A 26,651-nucleotide genomic window follows, 5' to 3' on the forward strand; every position below is an offset into this window, starting at 1 on the left:
AACAACTATGTGTTTGCTTGCTCCACCTGTTATACTCTCCTGGCAGTTACTGTGACTATGATGAGCACTCTTGATGCCTTGTATTGTTTTATGGGTATGGGTCCCAGACTTGCATATTCTGGTGCTTCGTATAATCTCCCTGGTGTACTCTCCTGCCAGGTACTACGAGTCTGATGAGCACCCTCTGTGCTTTGGTATTGTTTTACTGGTGCTGGTCCTAGACTTGTATACTCTGATATTGTTCTTTCCCTGTGGTGCCAGACCCTATATGTGTAACTTTTCAGTGTTTGCCCACTTTTGTCCCACTGGCTTGGGCCCTCTGCGCCTCCCCTGCTACCTGCGTTTATTTTTCTCAGGTCTGTGACTGTGTCGGGGCTCTTCCGGTGCCATTTGTCAGTTGTGTGATTTATTTTTCTTTTCTGATATTTTATTTTTCTTTCCTTCTTTTTGTCCCCCACGGTTGCTCACTTGCCTTCTGCCTTCGCCGGCTCCGCAGGGGGCAGCATCTCTCCTGGCGGCTGAACTTCTGCTTCCCATGCTCTTTATCCTCCCGGTCTGATGGGAATTTCTTCTTCGATTTTACCTTCATGTCCGCTTGACCACCGGACCACCTCTGTACTCACTTTCCCTTTTCATGACATCCCGGCCCGTTCTTTCTCAACTTCATTGAACTTTGCGGTTCCTCCCGCGAGGGCTGCACGAAAAGACTAGTCCATCCTTTCCTTTTAAAGTACACATTGTAATCAATTGTCTAAAATTGACTAGACTGCGTGTGCTGGTTGTGTGGAGTATTCCTCATTACTCTGCGTACCTTCGCAGTATCCTCATTATGATTCACTGAGGTACTGACGTTCTTAGTCTGTTTTCCTACATGATTCACATGGGTAGTCCCTACTCTTCCTAGTCCCAGTACTTGTTGAGGTGGAAGTGTCTACCTTACACAAGTACATGGAAGCATAAGGGACTACGTGATCCTGTAATAGGGTAAGATGGTGAGGGAGGTTGTGAAGGGGTGGGTGAGTACTGTGTTTTCCCTAGAATATCGTTCCATAAGGGGTCTCCCTCCCCATGTGTTCCTCCCAGGGGGATTATTGTACTGTCTGCATCGCCCTGGGCCCATGAGGAGGGTCTCGTCCTATTGGAGAAGGGACGACATTCAAGGATTTGTTACAAGACCAAGAACTGGCAGGGAGATTTCTTCCTAATATTCAAGATACAAAAAATCCTGACAAAGTGCCAGCAAGAAGAAGCGTTGATTAAGCCTTAATGCTGTTTGCAAATGCTTGGGAGAAAATAAAGAGACTTCTAAGAACTTGTACCAAGGACTATCAAAGAACAGTCTCCAAAACTCATCCAGATAGACCAGGAAAAGGTAATCATTCTCCTGGTATAAGTGTTTGGTAAATCAGACCCTATTGCAAGAGACTGCTGTCAAGTCAGCTTAAGACTAGATTGTTTCACCAGGAGAAGGGAGCCATTCTCCTAGTGGCTTTGATAAGAAGTTCATTGGTTTGTTTTAGTGGTAGGGAATAGAGTGGGTGGTTTGGACAGAGGATGCTATTTTTGGTTTTTGACTTGCATCTTGGCAAGCACCCAAGTTATTCTGTGTTGAGGTAGGGTGAACCCCTCGAGGAATAGGGAGAGACGGGTTCTTTTCTTTATTCGAACACAACTCTATAGCCAAAATGATACCTTGTCAGCCACCTTACTCCACCACGCCACAGTTCCCAGAATACAACAGACTGACCCCTATGAGGAGTCTGTAATTGAGTTAGATGTAGACTAGTAGGATGTCACACAAGAGCCAGTTTCAAACTCGCCCATTGATGACCACCTGAAATACAATGACCTTTTAAAGGGAGCAGCAGACTTTTTCAAAATGGACACAGGAATCGGAACAAGGTACTGACTTTGTAGATAATATCTCAATGAGAAAAAACAGGTAGGGCAACCCTCTGTTACAATCAGTCTCACTGTCTGCTCCCGTTCTTGGTAGAGCTGTCAAGTGTAAGGGTGCAGAAGTACAAGTCTGACACAAAGGTGGATTATTGGTTGGTATAAATGTTTGTTTACAACAACAAAAAGGGAAAGGAAAACCTATCTTGCCCTGCTTACTATGAGGGGTTGCCCTACCTCAACAAATACTAAGGACCCAATCAGGATGTCCACAAAGTTAGTTAAATATCGACTGTCCCGTGCATAAACGGATTTCTGCCCCTAACACTTTCAAACTAACTAAAGAAAAACTAGACCTCTCATTCATCCAGAAGGAGGCCCCTCTCACACAAAGGCACAGTTCTTGTGAAAAGAATATATAGTTAAATATTCACTGATTTCAGACCAACAAAAACACTCTTCCTCAGACTCCTGGAGGAGCCTCTTCCTTGGATCTTGCTTCCACTTCTGAAGATCACAGTTCTGCAAATCTTCTGGAGGAATACTTTTACTCTATCCGTAAAATAAAAATGAACGTTTTCAGTCTTTTATCAGGCCTGGTTCACTAACCCGCCAGGCTTGATTTCACAACCGTTCAGTCCCAAAAGATGTTTGCCTTTTTGCTAGTTTCTTGTTTAACCCCTTAACTGCCATGGGTGCAGCCCCCCCACCCCCCCGCACCCTCAGTGCCAATGCCTTTTTTGGTGATTTCGGTATGTTGCCATTCAATACCTTGTACATTTTGTTATGAGATCTCGGCCCAATTTGGCCCCTTTTTTTCGCCACATGTAGGCGGTCATAACGCCACTCAGTAATCCTAGTTTGCTGTAGGGGGTGAGAGAAAATAATCAAAAAGGGAGAACATTTGTGTTTTTTTCAGAAATGTCGAAAAAATGATGTACTGTGTTGTGAAGCCTGTGTTATTTTTCCTTGTAAGTGCTAGGAACAAATGGTTTGCTGTGCTGAATTCCCCATGTTACAGGCTTTCAAGAACAGGTTGAGAGGAAACCAGAAACACATTTTGATATGGTTACCAACCGTTTTGTGAGAGGAAGGCGATTTTGGCCTTTTTTTTCTAATAGGACATGTGTGGACGGAATGGAAGAAAAGGGTAGGAAAGCTGACTGGGCGGACAGAAAAGCATACATTTCTGAAAAGTATACAAAATTCCAAGTTTAGGAAGGGGTGATTTGCTCAGGTCAGTGTTTGGCAGAATTGCAGGCAGTACCCTCTGGGACCACTACGCACAATTAGGACTACAGGTGTTAGCCAAACCAACCTTTGGTATAAGTCTGTACCACACAGTTGGTAGCGAGCTCATCAGCCAGGCTTATCTCAAGAGTGAATGTGAGCAGTACAAGTAGTTAGAGTTCTTTCAATCACAGTGGTTGAAGTAGACACTTATACTAAAGGTTTCTTGGTAAAAACACTTAGTGATTTATTACACAATCATTTAGAAAACATTTCACTAGACGTAGGCAACTTAATATTATTTACCCATACACTTCAATACAAAACTCTAAGCTTTTGAAACAGTTTGAGCTCCCCTGAAATAGGAGCCAAATGGCAGTTCAGTTTTTTATCAGTGAGCAAAAAGGACAAAAGTAAGTAGAATAGATCACATATACTTTCTAGGCAGTGCAAATAGGTACAGTTCACCAGAGGAGCTCGATTCAAGTCAATGGGCTAGTGTTCTGGATCTGAAAGGGCAGTTCTGGTATCAAATGGTAAAGTCTTTGCAAACGTTCTCAGAAGTAGTTTAGACGAAAAAGGATCATTTGTCAGGTCACAAGCTGATTAGGCCTGCAAGTTGGGAAAGTTTCACAAACTTTCACCGCAAGAGTGGCGTTCTCTCAATCGGGTTGGCAAAGTACCTTTGTATGAAGAAAACAAATGTTGAAGTCGTGGTTCCTGGCAGGTCCTGCAGATCACGCTGTTTCTGAGCCTCAGTCGTGGGGACAAGAGGGAGGACGTCGGGGGGACTCCTGCACTGCACGGGATCGTTGAAGAAAGCAAACAAGATGGAGTCACTTCAGTCCCAGTAGCTGTAGATTCTGGTGTTCCTCTCCCTGGTTAATCCTAACCAGCCTTGAGATTGGTATCCAGGTGTCTTATGAGTTGATTGGTCCCACCAACTCAAAGGGAAAAGCTGTCCTTGAAGGAGCTTCTCTGTCTAATGGAGTTTGGCAATTCGGACCTGCAGCAGGGCTTCACCGGACAAACCAACGGTCCAGGAGTTATAGCAGCCGTCCTCTTCCAGCTCGTCGTCAGTTCTTTCGTTCCAGTGGTCGACTCTGCTTTCCAGTCCATGAGACTCGCCTTTTAAACAGTTTTCTCCCTTTAATTCCAGCCCAGCTGTCAATCACCCAGCAGGGTGGCTGTCCTTGCCGGACAGTCAGCCAGCCAATCACGCCAGAGTGCATTTGGGTCTCCTAGGAGACTAAGCACAGGGAGTTTCAGGTACCTCCCTCACTTCCTGCCCACCCCAGACACTCAGATACGGTCTTCAGTCCTGAAGCCCGCCAAAGTCACACAAACAAAGGGACCAAACCTGGTTTGGCACGCAGAGACAAACACTAGAAGGACCTTTCCAAAAAGAAACAGCGAAAAAAGACCGGGACCTGTTTAAACAAAGGGGCTTAATGCGCCATCTTGAAAAACATGGCTCCCGTGATTTTTAGCTACTGGTATTCGTGGTCAGGAAAAATCATGGTAGTTCATTGTAAAACCTCTGCCACCAGCCTTTTCATTAGGAAAGGGTAGAATTTGACTGCTACATGAGTATTTAGACACAGTATATAACCCCTCCAGCACTCCATTGTAAGATAGTGTGTGCTGGGTCTATGCATTTGGAAAGACTAGTAAAGTCAATTTCACTTTACATTCTGTGGGGAAACGGTAGTTTATCCCAGAGAAGGTATTTACACCTTTGTGAAGTCTAAAAAGACACCCCTGTGTCACTGCACTGAAGGTGCTGTGTAACACACATGAAAAGATGATGCCCATGGAGTTATCTAAAACTTCATAATCAAAGAACACAAATGTAAAACGCACATCAAAATACATGAGTGGGGAAAAAGGCACACACTCTTTCCAGGTAAAAAAGTCATGTCCTCAGAATCCATTAAGTTGCTGGGGGTCTCTAAGGTGAAGGGAATTAGCACTTTTATGAGAATTCTCCCTAACAGTCAGGCAACAACTAAGTAGGGAAAAATTCCATAGTTTGGGGAAAAATCATGAAAATGACAGAGAAAAGGTATGTGGTGGACATGGTTGGCTCGTTGAGGCAATGGCATCTGTGAATTTTGAGAAAAATAATGCTCCGCTACATTCCCCCTGACTTCTCCAGTTAGGAAATTCCATTTTTTTGTAATGTTTCACAAAACGAGCAATACCACAAGCCAAAAACAGAGCCATGGTATACAGGAGTTGTATGCTTACAGCCTAAACAGACATTCTTAGCATGTGTAAATAAGGAAAACAAATGTGGTGAGGAAGGGCAAGCATACATTTTTTGAAAGGGCACAGGCAGACCTTTTGAAGGGTAGGTGAATGGTACAGGTTACAAAAGTGTATAGTGCCTAAAGCAGTGAGTAGATGTAGGTCTCATTTGGGAAATGAAAGGGTTGTGAGACAAAGGGCAGCAGCAAATGGGTCGAAACATTATGAAACCCATGCAAACACAACAAATGTACCTTCCCGCCTTACAGGTGTCCCGACGAAATCGGTACCTCACATGTGTGGGTGCACCTACTTGGACGCAAAGGGAAACGCCTAAAACACGGGTAACCCCAAGCCTTTCAGCACAGCAGATATTTAGGAATTTTGCTCATGCAGACAACCTACAGATTTGGGCCCAGGGTGTCGAAGCCACCAAGGAAAACGGGGAACACATGCATTTCCGAAAAGAGGACACCCGTGGGAATCCAGAGAGGTCTGACTTGTGCAAATCGGCCCAGAATCTATTACCCACAATCCCCGACAAAGAGAACATTTTGCTTTTTCCCACCACGTATCGTGCTCTCTTGCTCAGAAGGTACTACTTGAACATTAACCGACCTTTTGTACAACATCAATGGAGATGTTCTGACTAGGAACATACACCTCCGCAAATCGCTGACTAAAGTGCTTCAGAAATGGCTCAAGTTTGAATAGCCTATCAAAATTTGGGTCAGTTCTGGGTAATGCTGCTGAGTTGTCATTGAAATGCAACATACGTTGCAGTGCTTAAAAGCGATTTCTACTCATTGTTGCTGGATAAAACGGGGTTGAAAATACTGCTTCAGTAGACCAGTACATTGAGATAGACGCCTTCAGCGATATTCCCATAAGCAGAATGAGACCCAAAAAATGTCATTTCAACATTGGTCGTAGGAACCCATGCTTGTTCTCTGGAATGGGGTTTCAGAGTAGGATCCCTTGACCTCAAGAACTGTGCAGCGTATACATTGGTTTGCTGAACCACATCTGCAATGAACCCATCATCAACAAAAAGGTTGAAAAAGTTAATAGACTGAAACCCATCTGTATTCACTGTGCACCCTGATATACCAGTGAAAAGAGACACAACAGGCTGAGCCATTGCTGGAGGCATCTACTGTAACTCATCAGCCACGTCAGGAAATGGCACATTCCTTGCATGTCCCCCGCATGTGGGAAGTGGGGGAAAAGGTGCACATACTCTTTCGCACGTACTCTTTCATCCTCTTCGTCATCCGATGATGAGGGAGAGGAGGAACTACGATCCATGGAAAACTCACTTCCCCAATCACTTTCCTACTGACCCTCAGAAGCACTATCTGTTTCAGATTGCATATCCAGCTGTGTCTTGTTCCGAGTCGGACTCTATCACTGCATACACATGTAAAAGTCAATTAGGCGGCAGAACCCTGGTTCCTAACCCCATGTTGCAGGGCGTCGGCAGCATACAAATGCAAAAGGGGGCACACAACAGCATCATGGGGGACCAGGGTCATGGGGTTGGGGGCACAGCATCACGGGGGACCAGGGGGATGGGGGACAGGCAACAGCATCACGGGGGACATCGCCAGCCACTCCAAAATGGACACACCACATTGCCTGTCGTTTTTCTTGCCTGGCCTCACGCCTCACTCCTCACCTCCCATTGGTTGCCCTGCCCTAGATGGCCCAATCCAAGCAACCGGGAGGGGGGAGTTGGCCCCAACTACAAAGGCCCACGAATAAGGCCCTGTCTGCTCCCTGTGTCCGCTACAGGTACCCAGGTACGCACCCCCCCTGCCCTCTGTGATGCTGTTGTGTTGTGAGACCCCCCCCAGCACATTTTGCTGGCTTTCTGGACCTTTTCTTGTTCTCCTGAAGGAAGGGAGCCCCCCCCCCCCACCCCCCGCGTTCATTCTTATATGATCTAACCATGGGCACTCTTAGATCTTAAATGCATCTGTGTTACACATTTGCAGCACACAGAACCCTATGTGCAGTGCTGCTGGGGACCCTTTGGGTTCTCTTCTTTCATTTTTCCCCAAGAACTACTGTTCGTAAGGAAAGAGGGGCACTTTGTATCCTTCCTAAAACTTCAATTTTTGAGAGATTAGCACACCCCACCTAATGTGGTAGCTAAGGGGATACCTCCTATCCCCCTTCTCTCTGTTCCTGTGACTTTTTGGTTACAGTGACAGCCCTATAGTTATGGCTGGTGGCTTTGGACGTGTTCTACCAACTTTTGTGCTGTTTCACAGCATGTTGTTAGGCAAGATTGTATGTAGTAAACCTCTGGGAGACTACAACAGCCTTGTCCCCCTTGGCAATAGGTAACCCATCCTTTTGGTATAGGCCTGTACTGCACAACTTGTTAGTGACTGAGCAGCCAGGCTTATCTCAAGAGTGGTCAGTGTGAGCTGTAGAGGTGCAACATAGAGATTCACAGTGGCAAGTATTCAAATTACACTTATACTCATAGTTTCTTATTAAAATAATTTATTATTTTAAGTCAGTTTTAAAATAGGCCTTCTTTAGAAAGGGCAATAGGCAACAATAAAATATACTTCAAAAATATACTCCCAGTTTCAGTTCAGTAAATGGATACCCTTTCGGGATATGTCGCACACTTGCTACACCCTGATGTGACTTCAATTGCTAGGAAACTGTAGACATTGATATATCAGTTTAACACATAATGCTATACTGAGGATGTGGAAAAAGGAATAGGTTAGGGAAGGATACAAAGGTTAACCAGTTTCTCCAAGCAGGTAAGCACTTTACAATTCCCCAGTGAAATATAGGTTAACCTTTTCCCAGCTATACAAGTAACTTATATATGACTTTTTGAGGGACCGATGAACACAAAGTCAGAGGGTAAGGAGTCTTCAGGGAGCCAGGACAGCCAATGTCAATTGATCAAAGTCTAGGGAAGCTGAGGCACTTCTTGAAGATAGCACAAACGTCGATGTATGGGGGGGCGTGGCTTGGAGCGCCGCGGATGAGGCTGCTCCCTTGAGGCCAGCCGTGTGAAGCCCGCCGTATTCCCCTGAACATGCAGCTTTCTGCACCTCCAAAGGCACCCTAATTGCCTCCGGGGCCGTTGGAACCTCTTGGGCACAAACGGGCTGAAGATGGGTGCCTAACGTGCGCCAGGGACGCGGCTGCACCGACCTTTACCGCCGGAGCGAGACAGCTGCCTGGAGCCAAGATGGCCGCCGCCACCGGGCTCCGATCGCGGGCGCAACAGCAAAGGCGCCGGAGTAGCACCCAGCGGTTGGCGACATCCATGGAGCGGACTGCCGCTGCCCCGGATTTCCTGCGGCCCCGGAGGATCACTTGGCGCCGGCCCCACACTAGCCCGGTGGGGGAGCCTCCCGCACAGCGTCTTGTGTGGCTCTAGCCCATTTGGCTGATCTCCCACTGCCGGACCTGCTCCGACCTGACACGCCTGAGAGCATCTCCCCTCCAGGACGGGGAGGGAGAGAGCTCCGACTCCGCTACCGGCGCGCCCCGGATCAGCCGGCGCTGGAGGTTGGCGCCTGCAGCGCCAGACACGCATCCAGCTCCTGGGGCTCCCCGGCCCATCATCCGGGCCCCTTTCCTCCCCGGGGACACGGAGGCCCTGCACCGCCCACCGCCTCTCTGACTACGCCGAGCCTCGGCCCGGACTGACGCCCGTGCCCCTGGGTTCGGAGGCGCTTGGGCCCTCCTCCACTGGTAGCATCATACTCCGCTTCCTCTCAATGGCCCTGAAGTCCCCTCGCCGCCATCACTGCAACGGTTCCTGCTGCGCTCCTGTGGGCCCGGATTTGCCCCACCAAACATCGCCGCCGCAGTGAGTATCCACAGCCTCCCTACACCACCCGCATCAGGCGCAACAGAGGGCGGCCTCGGCCCTGCTGGCCCCCCCTGGCCATTCGGGGAGTCTACTTCTCCCAGCCCAAATGGCTGGGGCCCCGTAGCTGGCTCCGGAGGCCTTACAAGACCCGTACACCCTTCTTCCTGGGGTGCCCCGGCCCGTTCCCTCGCCCTCTATCTCCCAAACTAGCGCCAGAGGGACCTTCACCACCGCAACCCAGCGCTAACGCTCTCCGCCCCAAAGAAGCGCCTCCAAAGCAAAGCAAAGACTGGCCGCCTCATTTTAATCTCCACGTCAAGTCTAAACACCATGACTAAACAAACAAAAGCATCCAAAAACGCAGACATAGCTACCATGTTGACGGCCCCAGACGGAAGAAGCCCGATCTCACCGGGCCCACGTCCCCGAGCCATCAGAAGGAGGGCGACCCCCCAGCCACCAGGGGCGATCTACTAGCATTCATGGCGGACATTAAGGCCGAATTTAGAGCCTGCATGACAGAACTCTCCACCAACTTGGAGCAAACCAACAACAGGGTCACGGAGGTGGAGGAGAGACTGGGGGCGGTTGAAGACCACTCGCAGGACCAGGCAACAACGCTGGGCGAATTCCAACAATCGGTCAGAGCCCTTCAGGATAGATTTGAGATCCTGGAGTTCAAGCAAGAGGATTTGGAGAATAGGGCCCGTCGCAACAACCTCCGGATCCGTCGCGGACAAACAACTGGCTGAATATGTGGGGGAATTCTTCCGGGCCCTCCTCCCGGATCTGGATGAGTCTCTACTTTTGCTGGACCGCACCCACAGACTGTGCCCACGACGAGGGGTAGAATCTGAGTCCCCCCCCTGGATGTTATCACCAGGGTCCACTTCTATTCCTCAAAGGAGGCCATTTCCGCCATCAGTCGCTCAAAGGATGAGCTCACCTTTATGGGCTCCCCCTCCAGATTTACCCAGATCTCTCGCTCCTAACCCTTCAGAAGAGGGAAAGCATTGCGGCCCCTGGCCCTCTTCCTTCAGGAACGCCAGGTTCGATACAGATGGCCCTTTCCGACAGCCCTGCAATTTTCATATAACGGGACCCTGCGAAGAATTGCCCATCTGGAAGATGCCAGCAGGATCATGCACCCCTCCTCCCCCGAAGAGGCCGCCCCGATTTCCTAGGAGGAGACAAGTACTCAGGAGCCCACTCCAGCCCCACAACCCAGACGCTCTACCTGGTCGAAGGCCTCCCGAGGCAACAGGAGGAGGTAGCAGACATACCGGCCCTTCGTCAGGTACTTGTAACGCTCATCTGACTCTCACGGAGGCGCTGGCCTGGTTCGCGCTGCTGTGACCTCTTCTAAGGTGATGCGCAGGGTTCGGAAGACGGACTGGACCGGGCCCCCAAATCTGGCTTGTCTGGCTTGCAGAAGTATCCTTCTGTAGGCGAAAATAGGGGATTAACTGTTTGCGGGGTAATGCAATCGGCCTCCCACTTTCCCCTCTCACCCTCCTCGAAACCCTTCTGTGATTCCCCGTAGCGTCTCACCTTAGGGTCTGGAAGGACAAGCTCTCCATCCTGCTTCTGATGCAGGGGCGCGTTGGTATCCAGTTACTTCACTGGATTTTCGGATTGGTGAGAACCAAACTTGCTTGGCTTCCAGGTACGTTTTTTTTTATAAGAGGTTCCCCTTGTGTCCATGCATTAATGTACTAATGCTAGTGTCTTTTTCCCCTTAGGGGCCGGGGTCCGGAAATGCCAGGATGCGGCGCAGACCCGAAATGAAGAGGGAATGAATCAACAGGTAAGTCTTAACATGGAGATTCAGCTTTCCTTATTCCCTTCTCTCTCTCACCTTTTGTTCTGGTCTTTTTCTCCCTAGGCGCTGGGGCGTGACTGCGAATCCGGATGATCGCTGCTGAACATGGAAGCGCCCTGTAAAGGTGAGTGGAATGCGGCGCTGCAGCGATCAACGCGATAAGCTTTTAAATAAGTCTTCCTTTTCAGGATTGTCGGCGAGATGTCTCCGGGATGCGGTATTTAGCAGGTAAGGACTTTTCCTTCTTCTCTTCTTCTCTTCCTTTGCAGGTGATCCAGGATGCTGGCAGGCATGGCAGAAGTCAGGATGCAGGAGCAGACACGGTGAGCGTCCAGCTGCTAGATGCAGAACAACGCGAAGCACGTGTGGCTGTTCAGGTTGGGTTTAAATAGCCTTGGAAGAAGTTCCAGGTATGTATCCTTCCCCGACCACGCCCGGATGGTAAATTAGTCCCACAGGTAAAGTAGTTCCTTTCAGGCTTCGAGGAGGCCGGGATCCTGCAGCATGGTCTGCATCAGGTAAGTGCACCCAAGCACATCCATAATGAGCCTGGCGCCTAGGGCGCCAGGACTGATGTCTTTTATGAGCCTGGCGCCATAGGCGCCAGGACACTGTCCAAAGGGCCCCTATATGGGGTTGCTGGGTCCTTCCTTGGGGACTGGATGTCCGCTTTCGGGGACACAGGGCTTGAACCGACTCCCCGGGAGCGGGCATCATGACAGCACTGCCCCCCCCCCCCCCCCCCCCCCCAAGGCCTCTCCCAAGGTTGTTCCCTCCGGGGGTTTTGGTTTGTCTGGGAAGAGTCGCTGGAATTTCCTGACTAATCGAGGTGCATGCACATGGTCGCTGGGTTCCCACGACCTCTCCTGAGGTCCGTACCCCTTCCAATCAATTAGGTAGAACAGTTTTGACCTAAACATTTTTGAGTCTAAAATGTTCTTCACTTCAAATTCGGGCTCCCCATCTATTAGAATAGGTTCTGGAGGTTTGAGTAGTCGGGTTCCGGGTACCACTGGTTTCAGAAGTGACACATGAAAAACAGGGTGAATTCGCATACTAGCTGGTAAATCAAGTTTAACAGTCACTGGGTTAATTATTGCCGTAATAGAGTAAGGTCCCAGATATTTTGGGTTAAAAGTTCGAGGCCCTTTGAGTGGTAAATGTCTGGTAGCTAACCACACTTGATCCCCAATCTGATACGGAGGTGCTTCACTCCGATGTAGATCGGCATTCTCCTTGTATTTTCTCTTGGCTTGTTGTAAATGCGGAGTTGCCTCTTTGAAGGCTTGGGTAATTGTAGAATGCAGATGTTCTACTGCAGGCATTCCAAGGTTCTGAGGTGAGTCAAGGTTTGAGGTTCGAGGGTGATGCCCAAACAAAGTATAAAAAGGACTGTGGCCAGTTCCAGAGTGTACCGAATTATTATATGCGTATTCGGCTATCCAAAGAATGACTTTCCAGTTGCTTTCAGATTGCTGTAACATACACCATAAGTACTGCTCGAGGGTCTGATTTGTCCTCTCGGTCTGACCATCGGTCTGAGGGTGGTGACTGGTCGATAATCTTACGTCGATCTGCGCCATTTGACAACATTTGCGCCAGAAGTGGGAAATGAATTGGCTTCCCCGGTCAGAGATTAGTATAGATGGGAATCCATGTAGACGAACAATATTTTCGAGGAATTCTTTGGCTAGGACAGAAGCTGAAGGTAAACCTTTCAAAGGAATAAAGTGGGCCATTTTGGAAAACAAATCCACAATTACCAGAATAGTATTGTACCCCGAACAAGGAGGCAGGTCCGTAATAAAATCCATTGATAGGGTGTGCCAGGGTGCTGGCAGTATGTATAGAGGTTGAAGGAGACCGGCTGGTCTTTTCTTTTGTGTTTTATTTTGGGCGCAAACACCACAGGACATCACAAAAGATTTAACATCTTTTCGCCAAGAAGGCCACCAAAATTGTTGTTTCACCTTTTCCTCTGTCTTGGCAATACCGGGGTGTCCCTCTATTAATGTATCATGATAACCGGAAATAACTAGTTCGTGTAATTCCTTATGTGGCAGGAATAAGCGTCCTTGGAAATAAGGTAAACCATTATCTATGGTAAAGTCTGATCCCTTTTGTATCCAATCCTGTAAGGTTGTAGGGTCCAGGAGTTGTTTCACTCTGGCTTGAATGTCTTCAAGCGTCTGTAACGAAGTCATGCCTAGAATCCTCTGTTCGGGAATTATTGGTACTGGTTCTGAGTTTGTATCAGATTCTCCCATTCCAATTCGGGATAAGGCGTCTGCTTTGCCATTCTTGCAGCCAGGTCGATAGGTAATCACGAAATCAAATTCAGCGAAAAACAAAGCCCATCGGAGCTGCCGTGATGACTGAGTCTTGGCGGTTTTCAAATACTGTAAATTCCGGTGATCAGTGATCACTGTGATGGTATGTCGAGCGCCAAGCAGATAATGCTGCCAGGCTTTAAAAGCAGACTTAATGGCTAACAGTTCTTCATCAGTGATTGCATAATTAACCTCGGGTGCCGAGAATTTTCTGGACCAAAATGCTACGGGATGCAGTTGGTTGGTTTCAGGATCTCTTTGAGACAGAACTGCTCCCATGGCTAGGCTGGATGCGTCAGTTTCGGCGACATACGGGAGATCTGGACGCGGGTGTTTCAATATAGGTGCGGAGGTAAACTTAGCTTTTAAATCCTGAAAGACCTGCTCAGCTTCTTCAGACTATTCAAAACTTTTATTTTTCCTCAAGAGTGCGGTTATGGGTTGTACCACGCGTGAAAATTCCGGGATAAACCTGCGATAGAAATTGGCAAAGCTGGGCATGCTTTGAACCCCTTTTACAGAGCTAGGTGATGGCCATTTGAGGATGGCATCCACTTTTCTTGAGTCCATTCGGACTCCTTTGGGTGTCAGGATGAAACCTAGAAACTCGACTTCTGTGGTATGGAAAACACATTTCTCCAATTTAGCAAATAGTTTGTGTTGACGCAGTTTTTCAAGTACTGCCCTGAGGTGTTTTCTGTGATCAGATTCCGAAGAGGAGTACACCAGAATGTCATCGATATAGACGACTACACAAACATCGATGAGTTCCCGAAGGACATCATTCATGAAGTATTGGAAGGCAGCCGGCGCGTTACACAATCCGCAAGGCATCACCTGATACTCGAATAAACCGTATTTAGTACGGAAGGCAGTTTTCCATTCGTCGCCTTCTTTAACTCATACCAGATGATAAGCCCCCCGGAGATCTAACTTGGTGTATATGCAAGCGTCCTTCACCTGGTCAAGGAGTTCAGGGATCGGAGGCAGAGGATAACGGTTTTTAACCGTTATCTGGTTCAATGCGCGGTAATCAATACAAGTTCTAAGGGCGCCTTCTTTTTTGGGCACGAAGAACAAAGCCGCGGATGCCGGGGACTTTGACGGGCGAATAAAACCATTAGCTAGGTATTGATCGAAATATTGTCTCAAATGCAGGTTCTCAGGTTCGGTAAGAGCATAAATCCTGCTACAAGAGGGTTGTGCACCGGGCACCAGATCGATTTGGCAATCGTACGATCTGTGAGGAGGTAACGTGTTGGCCTGTTGCTTTTGGAAGACGTCCTGAAAGTCTTGGTATTCCGGAGGTAGTTGCATGGAGGCAGAGGTTACAGATGCTAGATTAATCTTCAGGTTTTCTAGGTAGCAGGTTTGTGTACAATCCGGGAAGGTTATTCTCTTAGCTCGCCAATCCATTAGAGGATTATGTGTCTCTAACCAAGGGATTCCAAGAATAACCTGAAACTGTGGAGCCTTGATTACATCAAACACAACACCCTCCCGATGGCCGTCGGGACCTATAAGAGTCACCTCAGTAGTGGAATGTGTTACCGGTCCAGAGGCAATTTCAGTTCCATCGACTGTGGTGATGACATCTTTGCTGGTTTTAGGACGGAGAGGGACGTTAATCCTAGAGACCAATTCACGATCCACATAGTTTCCAATAGCCCCACTATCGATGTATGCCTTTATTGCATGCAACCGCGTAGGCTGTTCTGGATCCACGAGAACCATTGGCACAATGAAATGCGAGGTCTGAGAGTTAGTTTTCAAGCTCGGCAAGCGGACCCCTACACTTGTCGGGCGGAGTCGTTTCCCGAAACAGAGTCTTCATGGTTTTTATCAGCGGCTCCTACCGCCTTTCGGGGCGGTTTTGCCGGGCAATCTCGTAGAAAGTGTCCAGAATTCCCACAATAAAGACATAATTTTAACTGCCGCCTCCTTTCACGTTCCTTTTGAGTTAAGGGTCCTTTAACCCCTCCAATTTGCATAGGCTCAGAGACTTTAACTCCCTTGGGGTTAGCATGGGTCTTGACCAACACCCGGTTCTCAAACCTGGACCGATCTGCTTTTCTGTTTTGAAGTCTGTGATCCAATTGGACCACTAAGTCTATATACTCTGTGCATTCTTGGGGCGGATTTACAACTTGGGCCAAGACATCTTTAAGTTCTCCGCGTAGGCCTCGATAAAACAACGTGACTCTTTTATCCTCTGGCCATCCCGTTTCCACAATTAGTCTATTAAAGGTTGCAATATAGGATAGGAGGTCCTGATTGCTCTGTTGCAGGGATAGAAGTTCGTCATCCAGAGCCTGCCCCTGAGAGTGTTGAGCAAATAACCTTTCCATGCTTGCTTGAAACCCTTGAAAATCACGGAGAATCGGGTCATCTTGAGTAACCAGTGGAACTGACCAATCGGCAGCGCAGCCGCTGAGATATGACAATACAAAGGCTACCTTGGTCTGATCATTAGGGAAGGCCCCAGGTCTGCATAGGAAGTGCAAACGACACTGATACATGAATACGGCAAATCGTTTTGGGTCCCCAGCAAAGCGTTCGGGTGGGGCCAGCGGCATGTTTCCAGGTAGATTAATCTGCACAGGGTTACTGGAAACCACAGGAGCGGGGTTCCCTCCGGAACCGGGTAGAGGAGTTTGCCCAGCTTGTCCTTGCAAAAGCTGTCTGGCCAGGTCATCAGTCCTTTCCTTTGATATTATTAATTCCCTCCTGAGGGCATTAGTCTCTTGACAAGCAGCATGTACTTTGGCCCGTAATTCCCCCAGTAATTGGGCCAACTGATCAGTCTTAGAACTTTCCATAGCGCCTGGGTGGGAATTTGTAGGAAGGCTTTGCGTTCTGTAACGCTCATCTGACTCCCACGGAGGCGCTGGCCTGGTTCGCGCTGCTGTGACTTCTTCTAAGGTGATGCGCAGGGTTTGGAAGACGGACTGGACCGGGCCCCCAAATCTGGCTTTTCTGGCTTGCAGAAGTATCCTTCTGTAGGCGAAAATAGGGGATTAACTGTCTGCGGGGTAATGCAATCGGCCTCCCACTTTCCCCTCTCACCCTCCTCAAAACCCTTCTGTGATTCCCCGTAGCGTCTCCCCTTAGGGTCTGGAAGGACGAGCTCTCCATCCTGCTTCTGATACAGGGGCGCGTTGGTATCCAGTTACTTCACTGGATTTTCAGATTGGTGAGAACCAAACTTGCTTGGCTTCCAGGTACGTTTTTTTTATAAGAGGTTCCCCTTGTGTCCATGCATTAATGTACTAATGCTAGTGTCTTTTTCCCCATAGGGGCCGGGGTACGGAATGCCGGGGAACAGGCACCGACCCGAGATGAGAGGTGAAATCCTTGTAGAAATCAGGTCTTTAATGAGCGTTTTTTGGTAATGTCTTTTCTTTCGCTCATTAACGCTGATGTCTCTTTTTCCCCTTAGGGGCCGGGGTCCGGAAATGCCAGGATGCGGCGCGGACCCGAAATGAAGAGGGAATGAATCAACAGGTAAGTCTTAACATGGAGATTTAGCTTTCCTTATTCCCTTCTCTCTCTTACCTTTTTGTTCTGGTCTTTTTCTCCCTAGGCGTGACTGCGAATCCGGATGATCGCTGCTGAACATGGAAGCGCCCTGTAAAGGTGAGTGGAATATGGCGCTGCAGCGATCGACGCGATGAGCTTTTAAATAAGTCTTCCTTTTCAGGATTGTCGGCGAGATGTCTCCGGGATGCGTTAGCAGGTAAGGACTTTTCCTTCTTCTGTTCTCTTCTTCTCTTCCTTTGCAGGTGATCCAGGATGCTGGCAGGCATGGCAGAAGTCAGGATGCAGGAGCAGACACGGTGAGCGTCCAGCTGCTAGATGCAGAACAACGCGAAGCACGTGTGGCTGTTCGGGTGGGGTTTAAATAGCCTTGGAAGAAGTTCCATGTATGTATCCTTCCCTGACCACGCCCGGATGGTAAAGTAGTCCCACAGGTAAAGTAGTTCCTTTCAGGCATCAAGGAAGCCGAGATCCTGCAGCATGGTCTGCATCAGGTCAGTGCACCCAAGCACTCCCATAATGAGCCTGGCACCTAAGGCGCCAGGACACTGTCCAAAGGGCCCCCTATATGGGGTTGCTGGGTCCTTCCTTGGGGACTGGATGTCTGCTTTCGGGGACGCAGGGCTTGAACCGGCTCCCCGGGAGCGGGCATCATGACAGTACTAGTGCCACTCATTCATCTTTGGGGCGCGCCGCCCCTCCACAACAAATTGCCTTTCACAACGGTGCCAGGGTTTTTCACGACCCAATACAGCGGGCTTCACTCACGGCCCATGCTCATTCCAAGGTTCGTTCCACCTCATGTCCTTGGATATCCAAGTTACACCAATGTCAATTGGCCCTGTTGGCCAGGGGTCTGACTGCATATGCAATGCTGCCCCCCCCCCCGGTTACAAAATTGGCCCCCCGTTGGGGGCCCTTGTTAAAACCTCAAGAGCAGGACAACCCATTCTCAGCCCGCACCTATGGCGTCCGATGGTGATCTGACCCCCGGCCCTCTCCTGCCGGCCCACCCCCTGGAGGGGACACAGACCCCTGAGCACCAGACTTTGCGCTGCCTTTTCCTAAACTTTAACGGGCTAAATGCCCCGCCCGAAACGCAAATCGATTCTGCAAAAGCTACAAGATGAGGGGGCCGGAGTGGCCTTGCTGCAGGAAACCCACCTCCTCCCAGCGGACTTTGGGCGCCTTCGCTCATGCCTATTCCCGCTTCAGTTCTTCGCTTCAGGGGGAACCAAGAAGGTGGGCACGGCAATCCTCTTCGGGGAAAGACCTATACCCCCAGATTTTGGACTCAATCTCATGCCCGGAAGGCCGCTTCGTAGCAGTTAAATGCATCCTGATGGGGGACCTCTTCACATTTGTTTCGGCCTATGCCCCCAACTCAGGCCAAGCAGACTTCTATGACGCTCTGGGCGCCTCGCTTACTGGTTTCACGGAGGGCCAAACAGTGATAGGGGGAGACTTCAATGGGGTGCCGGATCCCACCAAGGACAAATCCCACCCCCCCACTATGGGAGACTTCACACTTGCCCTCAGCCTCCTGCGCCTATTCAGAACCCTAGATGTTATAGATGCTTGGCGGGTGCTCCATCTGACCGAAAGCGACTTTTCCTTCTTTTCCCATGTTGACCGCATGTTCTCAAGGATCGACCTCCTCTTAACCTCGCCCCAGACCCTCACATTCGCAAATGAGGTTTCCATCGGCCTGAGAATCCTGTCAGACCATGCACCAGTAATTATGGAACTCAGAATCCACAACCCTGGAGCCAACTCTGCACGCAGATGGTCATTCTACGACCCGCTCCTTAACGACATGCGGGTCAGGGACGGAATCGCATCTACTATCAAAAACTTCCTCGAGGAGAATCCGGTCACTGACACTTCTCCAGCTAATAATTGGGATGCCATGAAGGCTGTGATTAGGGGAGCCTTGATAGCGCAGGGGGCGACCTTTCATCGGAACCGCCGACAAACCCGGCTAACCCTCGAGGAGGAACTACAAAAAGCAGAGGAGGCGCAGAAGAGGAAGGGGTGGCCTCCCAAATCGCAACGGGGCGCTCCTTACAGCTCGCAAAAAACTTGAAGCCCACTACGCGGAGCACACCGCACAACTAATGGCTAGGACCCGACAACTGTACTACGCCAAGAACAATAAAGCTAACAAATTCCTCGTAGCCAAATTGGCCAAGGCAAGGCGTTCCAATACGATTGCGGGGCTACGCGACCCAAACGCGAGGTTGCACTACTCCGAGCAGGAGAAACTACAGCTGGCCATTGACCATATCACCCAAGTAATGACTGCGCCCCCATGAGATCGGGCTGCACAGCAGGAATACCTGCGGGGAGCGGCCTTGCCTCAGCTGCCTGCCGCAATGAAGGAGTGCCTGGAGGCCCCAATCGCCGCCGAGGAGATCAACGAAGTTATCAAGACTCTAAAAGCGCGGGCTCCTGGCCCGGACGGCTTCTCCCCAAGATTTTACAAAATCTGCAAGCTACAACTAATCCCCACCATGGTGCTACTCTTCAACTCGTTCAAGGATACAGGCACGGTGACCCCTTCCATGCAGGACTCCACGACAATTCTCCTCCCCAAGCCAGGGAAGGACCCGAGAGACCCAGCCTCATATAGACCGATCACTCTGTTGAACATGGACGCCAACCTCTACTCGAATATTCTGGCCAATCGCTTATCACACATTCTCCCAACTATAATTCACCCTGACTAAACGAACCTGGTCGAAATAGCCCACCGGCGTTCCCAGGGCCTCGCGCTGATGGCCCTAGATGCCACCAAAGCTTTTGATAGTCGATTGGTCATTTATGGAACTCACTTTGGTAGACTTTGGCCCAACCATCCGAGCCATGATATTGGCCAACTATAAATCACCCAGGACCCTCCTGAGGATCAATGGTGCCCTATCCACTCCAATCCCTATGACCTGCAGGACGAGGCAGTGCTGCCCGCTGTCGCCCCTTCTCTATGCGCTAACTATGGAGTCCTTCGCCCAGAGAGTCAGACAGAATGGGCTCATCAGAGGCCCTCAAGTAGGACCATCCCAACACAAGATTGCGTTGTACGCTGATGACGTGCTCCTATCGCTCTCAGACCCCGTCAAATCGGCAAAGCAAGCCTGGGCGAATTGGCAAACTTTGAGAAGGTCACCGGCTTTGCAGTCAACTTGGCTAAATCGGAGGCCCTGGGCGTCAGCCTCCAGTGCGAAGAACGGGAGGCCCTGTCTAGGCTGTGCCCTATCGCCTGGAAGAAACAATCTATTCCCTACTTGGGAGTCCACATCACGGCGGTCCCACGGGACACATACCAGGGCAACTTTGCCAAACTGTTTCGGGAACTGGAGGGGGACCTGAAGCGCTGGGCCACTAAGGAGATTTTGCTAATGGGACAGATCACGGCAGCCAAGATGAACCTACTCCCGAGATTCCTCTACGCGTGTTCCTCCCTTGCAGTGGCGATCCCGAACTCGGCGCTTCAGGATCTACAAAGGAAAATGTTGAAATTCATTTGTAAAGGTAAAAAAGCCAGAATCCCTCACAAGACACTTACAGGTAACGGCAGACTAGGAGGGATGGGGGTTCCCGACCTGCGGGCTTACAGGGCCGCAGCACAGTTGGCTCACGTCCGGGCCTGGCAGATACTCTCGGACTGCCCTAGATGGGTAGAACTGGAACAAGCGCAGCTTCCGCTCCCCCTCAGATTCCTTCCACTTGTTCAACCCGCCCAGAGAAAGCATTGGGCCAACCTCCTACTGACGACCAAGCGCACCCTAGCCTCCTGGGACTGGGCTCTGAAACAAAAGGGAATCCCGAGAGGCCATGGCCCCCTCTCCCCAATCTTCCTCAACCCAAATTTTACACCAGGGATGCACCCATGTAATTTCCGGAACTGGATAGAAGGCGGCCTCGAAACACTGGAGCAACTATATGTGGGGAACGCCCCCCGCACCTTTGAACAATGTAAGGCCGAATTCCGTCTCCAGGAAAAGGACAGGTTCACCTATTGCCAACTCTGTCACTGGGGCTCGTTGCCTCAGACCCTCCGGGCTGCCACGCGGCCGCTCACTGCCCTAGAATTAACGCTCAAGGACCTCCCGGCCTGGGGCAGGATCTCCTCCCTGTATAGACGCTTCCTGGGAGCCTTCTTAATCTCCAGAACCCGGTGCATGGCCCAATGGGAGGCCGATCTGGGCCACCCGATCGATGACCAGACCTGGGTGGATATCTGGACACGCACCCACGCCGCCTCAACCTGCATCACCAATAAGGAATGTGCATATAAGCTCATGCTGCGCTGGTATTTTGACCCCCTCAGACTACACCACATGAATCCGCGACTGAACGCTGCCTGCTGGAGGGGATGCTCTCAGCCTGGTTCCTTTTTCCACATGTGGTGGTCGTGCTTGAAGATTCGGCGATTCTGGGAGCAATGTTTGGAGAGGATTGAGCAAATTACTGGGCGGACTCTCCCCCTGACGCCCGAAACGGTACTGTTGGGGGTCCCAATCCCTGGTTCCTATCCCCACTCAGGGAACAGCGCGGAACTAATAACGCAATGCCTCCTGGCAGGCAAAACGGTGGGGCAAACTATGGGACATCCTAATTGCGGAAAAAGTGACCGCAGCAAGAGCCGGGGTGCTACACCGCTTCTACAATGTCTGGGCCCCAGTGTTGGACTATGATCAGCGTTACCCCGCTTTGACATTTAAACCGCTTAACGCATGATGGACCTTGAAAGTAGGGGAACCTACCTGAGCAGCGGGAGCTGCAGTCGCACCCGAGGAATGTGGAACCCGGGAGAGAACTGCAGGAGGTTGGGGGGGAGGGGGGCGATGGGTTTGTTTCGTAGTTGAAACATAAAGGGTGTGTTCTTTACGCAGTGTATTTGTTAATTTATCCTGCATTGATTTAAAATAAACATATTTAAAAAAAGATAGCACAAACGTCTTAAGTCTTCCACAATGTTAAAGAGTTTTGTTGTAAAAAGAGTCACATGTTTGGCCACAAGCTGGGAGGCTTGTGAAAAGCAAAGCTGCAAGCAACTCTGCAAAGGGCAGCCAATGCAAGTCTCCAGTGAGAGCAAGCAAGCTAGCTACACACAACAAGAGGTAAGTACCCCTAGTTACAGAGTACCTTGAGTGTGAAGAAAGGGATCCAGCTGGCTTCTGTTCCTGTTGTAGTCCTGCAGATCCTGTTGTTCCTGGGCCTCAGTCGTGGGGACAAGAGGGAGGATGTCTGGGACTCCTGTGCTATGGTTTGAAGGTCAGCGGCAGCAATGAACTCACTCCAGATCAGCAGAACTTTGCAGTTTCAGCTACTCGCAAATGGCACCACTGCGGTTCTTGGCTCTCCTTGCTTCTGGGGTCCAGCACTCGGTTGATGTGCCTCAGGCTTGGATAGTTCTGCTTCGAGGGAGTCGTTAGGATCTTCCTGGAGCTCGGGTCTGCACTTGTTCCTGTCCCCTGGCACTCGGTTCAGCCGTAGCAAAGAAGTACAGCCAGCAGGGAGAGGGGTTCCAGTCAAGTTCTTCTTGGGGTTATTTGGTCCCACCAACCCAAGGGAAGAAGTCTTCTTTTCTGGGCTTCTCTAGTCGATTAGAAATTTGGAGCTGCAGGGCTTCACCGGGCAAACCAATGGTCCAGGAGGGTGCAGCAAGCTTTTCTTCAAGTTTCTTCTTCGGTTCCTTCATCCAGTGGTAGACTCTACCTTCCTTGCAAAAGACCTCACCTTTTATGCAAGTCTCTCCCATTAATTCACAGCCTAGCTGTCGCTCACATAGCAGGGTGGCTGTCCTCCAAGAACAGCCAGATGGCCAATCACCTTTGGGTGCATTCATGTAACCAAGGAGACTAAGCACAGGGTGTTTCGGGAACCTCCGTCACTTCCTCCCCTGCCAGACACGCTGGAACCAGAGGCAGGCTTCAGCCATGAACCCCGCCAAATACAAAACAAACTAAGGGACCAAACCTAGTTTGGCACGCAGAGTAAATCTCAAGAAGGACCTTTCCAAAAAAAATGGCAAAAAAAGAGGAGCAGGGCCATTTTGACAAAATGGGCACCCATGGGTGCAATACTGCAGCCGAGGATTCAGCCTGCGGTAAAAACGCACAATGGTAGGAAAAATAAACCACTGCCACTAGCTGTTAATTGTGGAAAGGGTAACATAAAAATGTTACATGAGAAGGTAGACAAAGGGGATACTTCTCTTCCCTTCCCTTCTCACTGATGTTGCTGCCAGAGCGGATGCAGCTCTCCTCTCCCACCATCTTATGACTTCTTGCACTTATGGCACGGACACCCTGCAAGGTAAGCCCCACACCTTTGGGCTACTACGAGCGGCATGCGACAGCGCATTGAATTGGATTTAAATTGTGATTTAACTTTGCCTGCACAGGCACTTGTACCACCTTGAAGTTCTTCACATTGATGGGCTTAAGAGTGCTCCGTTCACTGCTTTGCTTTTTTGCCACATTCGCTTTGCCTACGGATCCGCCATTCCAAGATGGCGGTGTCCATAGTCTACACTGGAGTGCTGGTCATGGTGCTGCTGGGGGTCTGGGATTGGCGGTTGCCTTCATCATCTGGGCAAATGGGAAGGCCGGAAGGCTTGGCCGGCCCTCCTCACAAGGCCCACGCCTGCTCCCTGTCCACTACAGGTACGCATGGTGCCCCCACCCCTTCTGTCCCCCGTGGTGCGTGGTTGTGCCCCCACCCACTATGTCCCCCGTGATGTGCAGATGTGCCCCCCAACCCCCTCTTATCCCTCGCTCCACCCCTTTTCTTTGCTAGAGTTGTCTCTATTCACAAAGGGTTCACCATCATTGACTTTGCCAACCCTTGGATTGACTTTGGACACATTCACTCTGGGGCCTCACCCCCTCAACTCTCATGCAGGACCCTCCCTGGATCTCCAAATCTGGTTGGACTTGCATTATGCTGTGCTCACTGTCTTTCTGAAACCTTGCTGATTGGAACATTTTGTGCCTCATTGACCTCTGCAACTGTTTCGCTCTCCCCTCTGCTTCTCTGATCTCTTTCACTGTTTTATTCGCTGTTCTCTTCCCCTCCTCCGTCTTACTTTTTCTATACACTTACTCTATCTAAATGGCCCCTGGACCTAGTAGGAAAGTAACTTTGTTTGTCTCCTCCCCTCCTCCCTACTTGTTACTCCCCCTCCAGCACTATCTTAAATGTTGTCAGGCCTAGTATGATCGTTGCTTGTTTTGTTCCTCTCCTTTCCCCTCTCCCTCACCTTGTGTATTTCTCCGGCTCTACCAGAAATGTCGTCAGGCCTAGTACGGTAGTCACCTGTCTGTTTCCGATCTCCTTCCCATTTGTGTCTTGGCACTTGCACTATTTGAAATGTCGCTAAGCCGAGTATGATAGTTTTTTTTTCTCACATTCTTGTTGTTCATGACCTTTAAGAATGTTTTGTATTTTCCCTTGTTCCCTCCCTTGTCGCGAAGCGCTTTGAAACAAATTGTGTATAGGCGCTATATGAATAAACCATCATATCATATATACCAAGTAACCCCTCCAGCACTCTATGTAAGATAGTGTGTTCTGGGTCTATAAAGATAAAAAAGGTAAGTAAAGTCAGTTTCACTTTACTACTCTTGGAAACAGTAGTTTATCAAAGAGAAGGTATTTAAACCTTGGCAGAAATCCAAAGGACATATCTGTGCCAGTGCACTGAAGGTTCTGTGTGTCACAATGTAAAAAGATTGTCTATGGAGTTTGTCAGACTCCAAAACCAAAAGAAACGCAGGGTTGAAATCAAGTAAAAATACATGAAAGAAAAAGGTCTCACTCTCTCCAGGATAAAAATTTAAAGTCCTAGAAGTCCAGCAAATGAGCTTGGGGGTCTCGAAGGTAGAAGGGAATTAACACAGAATTGAGAATTCACCCGAACAGTCTGTTTTCTCTCATAGCGGGCTGTATGTGTGAAAGTGTTCGGGTTTTAAAAAGGATGGGTAGAGTTCCTAAATATCCTACCTGGTAGGATGGGGTAAAGGTGTTACAGGGAAGGGGATACCACGTCTCACCATCCGGTGGCCACCTGGATGACAGATCTCTGGGGAGTAGTGGGGTCAGACACCTTCTGGGTTGTCACAGAGCCCATCAAACAATCTCATACCAGTTACTTTGTGAGGAACACCTGCATTCTCTTAAGTCAGATAGTGGATGGAAGGGTATGATCAAGGCCTTCTAAAAGCGTGGGCGGGGGCTTGTGGAAGAAGGCTGTCGGAATTTGGAGCAGAGGCGAGGCGTATGTGCTGGAGGTGAAAGATTATTTTGGAGGCGCCTGGAGGAGAGGTAGTGACTCGGGAGAGGTTACTTGGAAGAAAATGGTGAGTTTGGTTTGGAGAATGCAAGAGCTAAAGAACAGCAGGAGGCTGGATGGAGAGGGAGACCAACCTAGCAAAAGAGAGAACTAGTATAAGTAGGAGATATAAAGCTGGACCATGGGCAAGATCCGAATAAATGGGAGAGGAAGAAAGGGTACAACAGGATGTCAAATCACTTACACACGTGAAAGGTAGGACACTTGACTGGGTGCTTACTCAGAATCTCATGTTAGATGATAAAGGGAATAACCCCTGCCCCTAGTCCGATCATTATCTCCTAGAATGGAGTTTGTTGTTACCCACCCACCACAAAAGCAGATTAGAAAAAGGCTGGACGTCATGTATATGTTGACATTTCATCTACCAAACCTTAACACAACTGATGAGTTAGCTGAGGCGCATCACAATACTCTTGAGAAGGCCGTCAATAGTGTGGCCCTGGTGAAAACACACTTGTCCAAAACTCAGCCTGATAAAAAATGGTATTCTAACGATATTCACATCCTAAAAAATAAGATCACTGCCCTGAAACAATGGGGAAAAAACCCACACGTCTGAAGATAAAATCACCCACTCTGCAGCAGCAAAAGCACATAAAAAAGCCATATCTGATACAAAACCGTGTTTTTTGTGACCGAAGAATTGCCAGGGCAACCTCCAATTCTAGGGAGCTATTCAGAATCCTTAAAGAATTGGAGGTTCCGTGTCTGCCCCTTGCAGGTTACAAAGATTCCAGATTGTGCTTATCTATCCAAAACGCCATTACAAGCAAGTTGGAGAACATTCAAAAAGACATTTCTGCTAAAATTGACAAGGCGGGTGACATTTTGTGGATTTTGTCACCTTCAAGTACCAATGCGGATTGTCCTAAATTTGTCTTCCAGCCCATCAGTGAGCAATATTTGGCTGACGTAAGCGACATCAATTCAACACTACAGCTAAGTCAATGCCTAGTCTGGGATGCTGATGGAAGCCCTTATTGATGTATTTTTATGTCCAGTTCGTTTACTCTGGATGACAACCCTTATATAACGCCCCTCTCTCAGAATCCCCCTGACCCTGCTGAGCCAAGAAGTAGGTTTGTTTTGCAAATTTAAAAGGTTTATTTGAAAATTAAACAATATATATCACACTTTTATAGTTAATATTTGATAGCACACTTCTGAGGATGATGGTGATCAACAATGGATAATGTTACAGTGGTACACTCTTTTTGATGGCTTAGAAGTGATATAGAGAGGATAAAGTAGCTGAGAATGCTTTTACGGCTTCAAGGACAATGCAATGATGAATGAAAATGCAGTACAGAAAATAAACTTGATATGACTTCAACAAAAGACAATGTAATCACTTTTCTTTGACAATTC

General features: G+C 49.2%; 1 protein-coding gene across 10 annotated transcripts in view; it reads left to right on the forward strand.

The window, feature by feature from the left end:
- The window catches only part of PPP4R1 (protein phosphatase 4 regulatory subunit 1), a 1,265,416-nt gene that overhangs the window by 205,304 nt on the left and 1,033,461 nt on the right, over positions 1-26,651 (forward strand). The window lies entirely within an intron of this gene.

The sequence above is a fragment of the Ambystoma mexicanum genome, chromosome 5p, assembly GCF_040938575.1.
Source record: "Ambystoma mexicanum isolate Mex_15411 chromosome 5p, UKY_AmexF1_1, whole genome shotgun sequence".
In the NCBI taxonomy this organism is placed as follows: Eukaryota; Metazoa; Chordata; class Amphibia; order Caudata; family Ambystomatidae; genus Ambystoma; species Ambystoma mexicanum.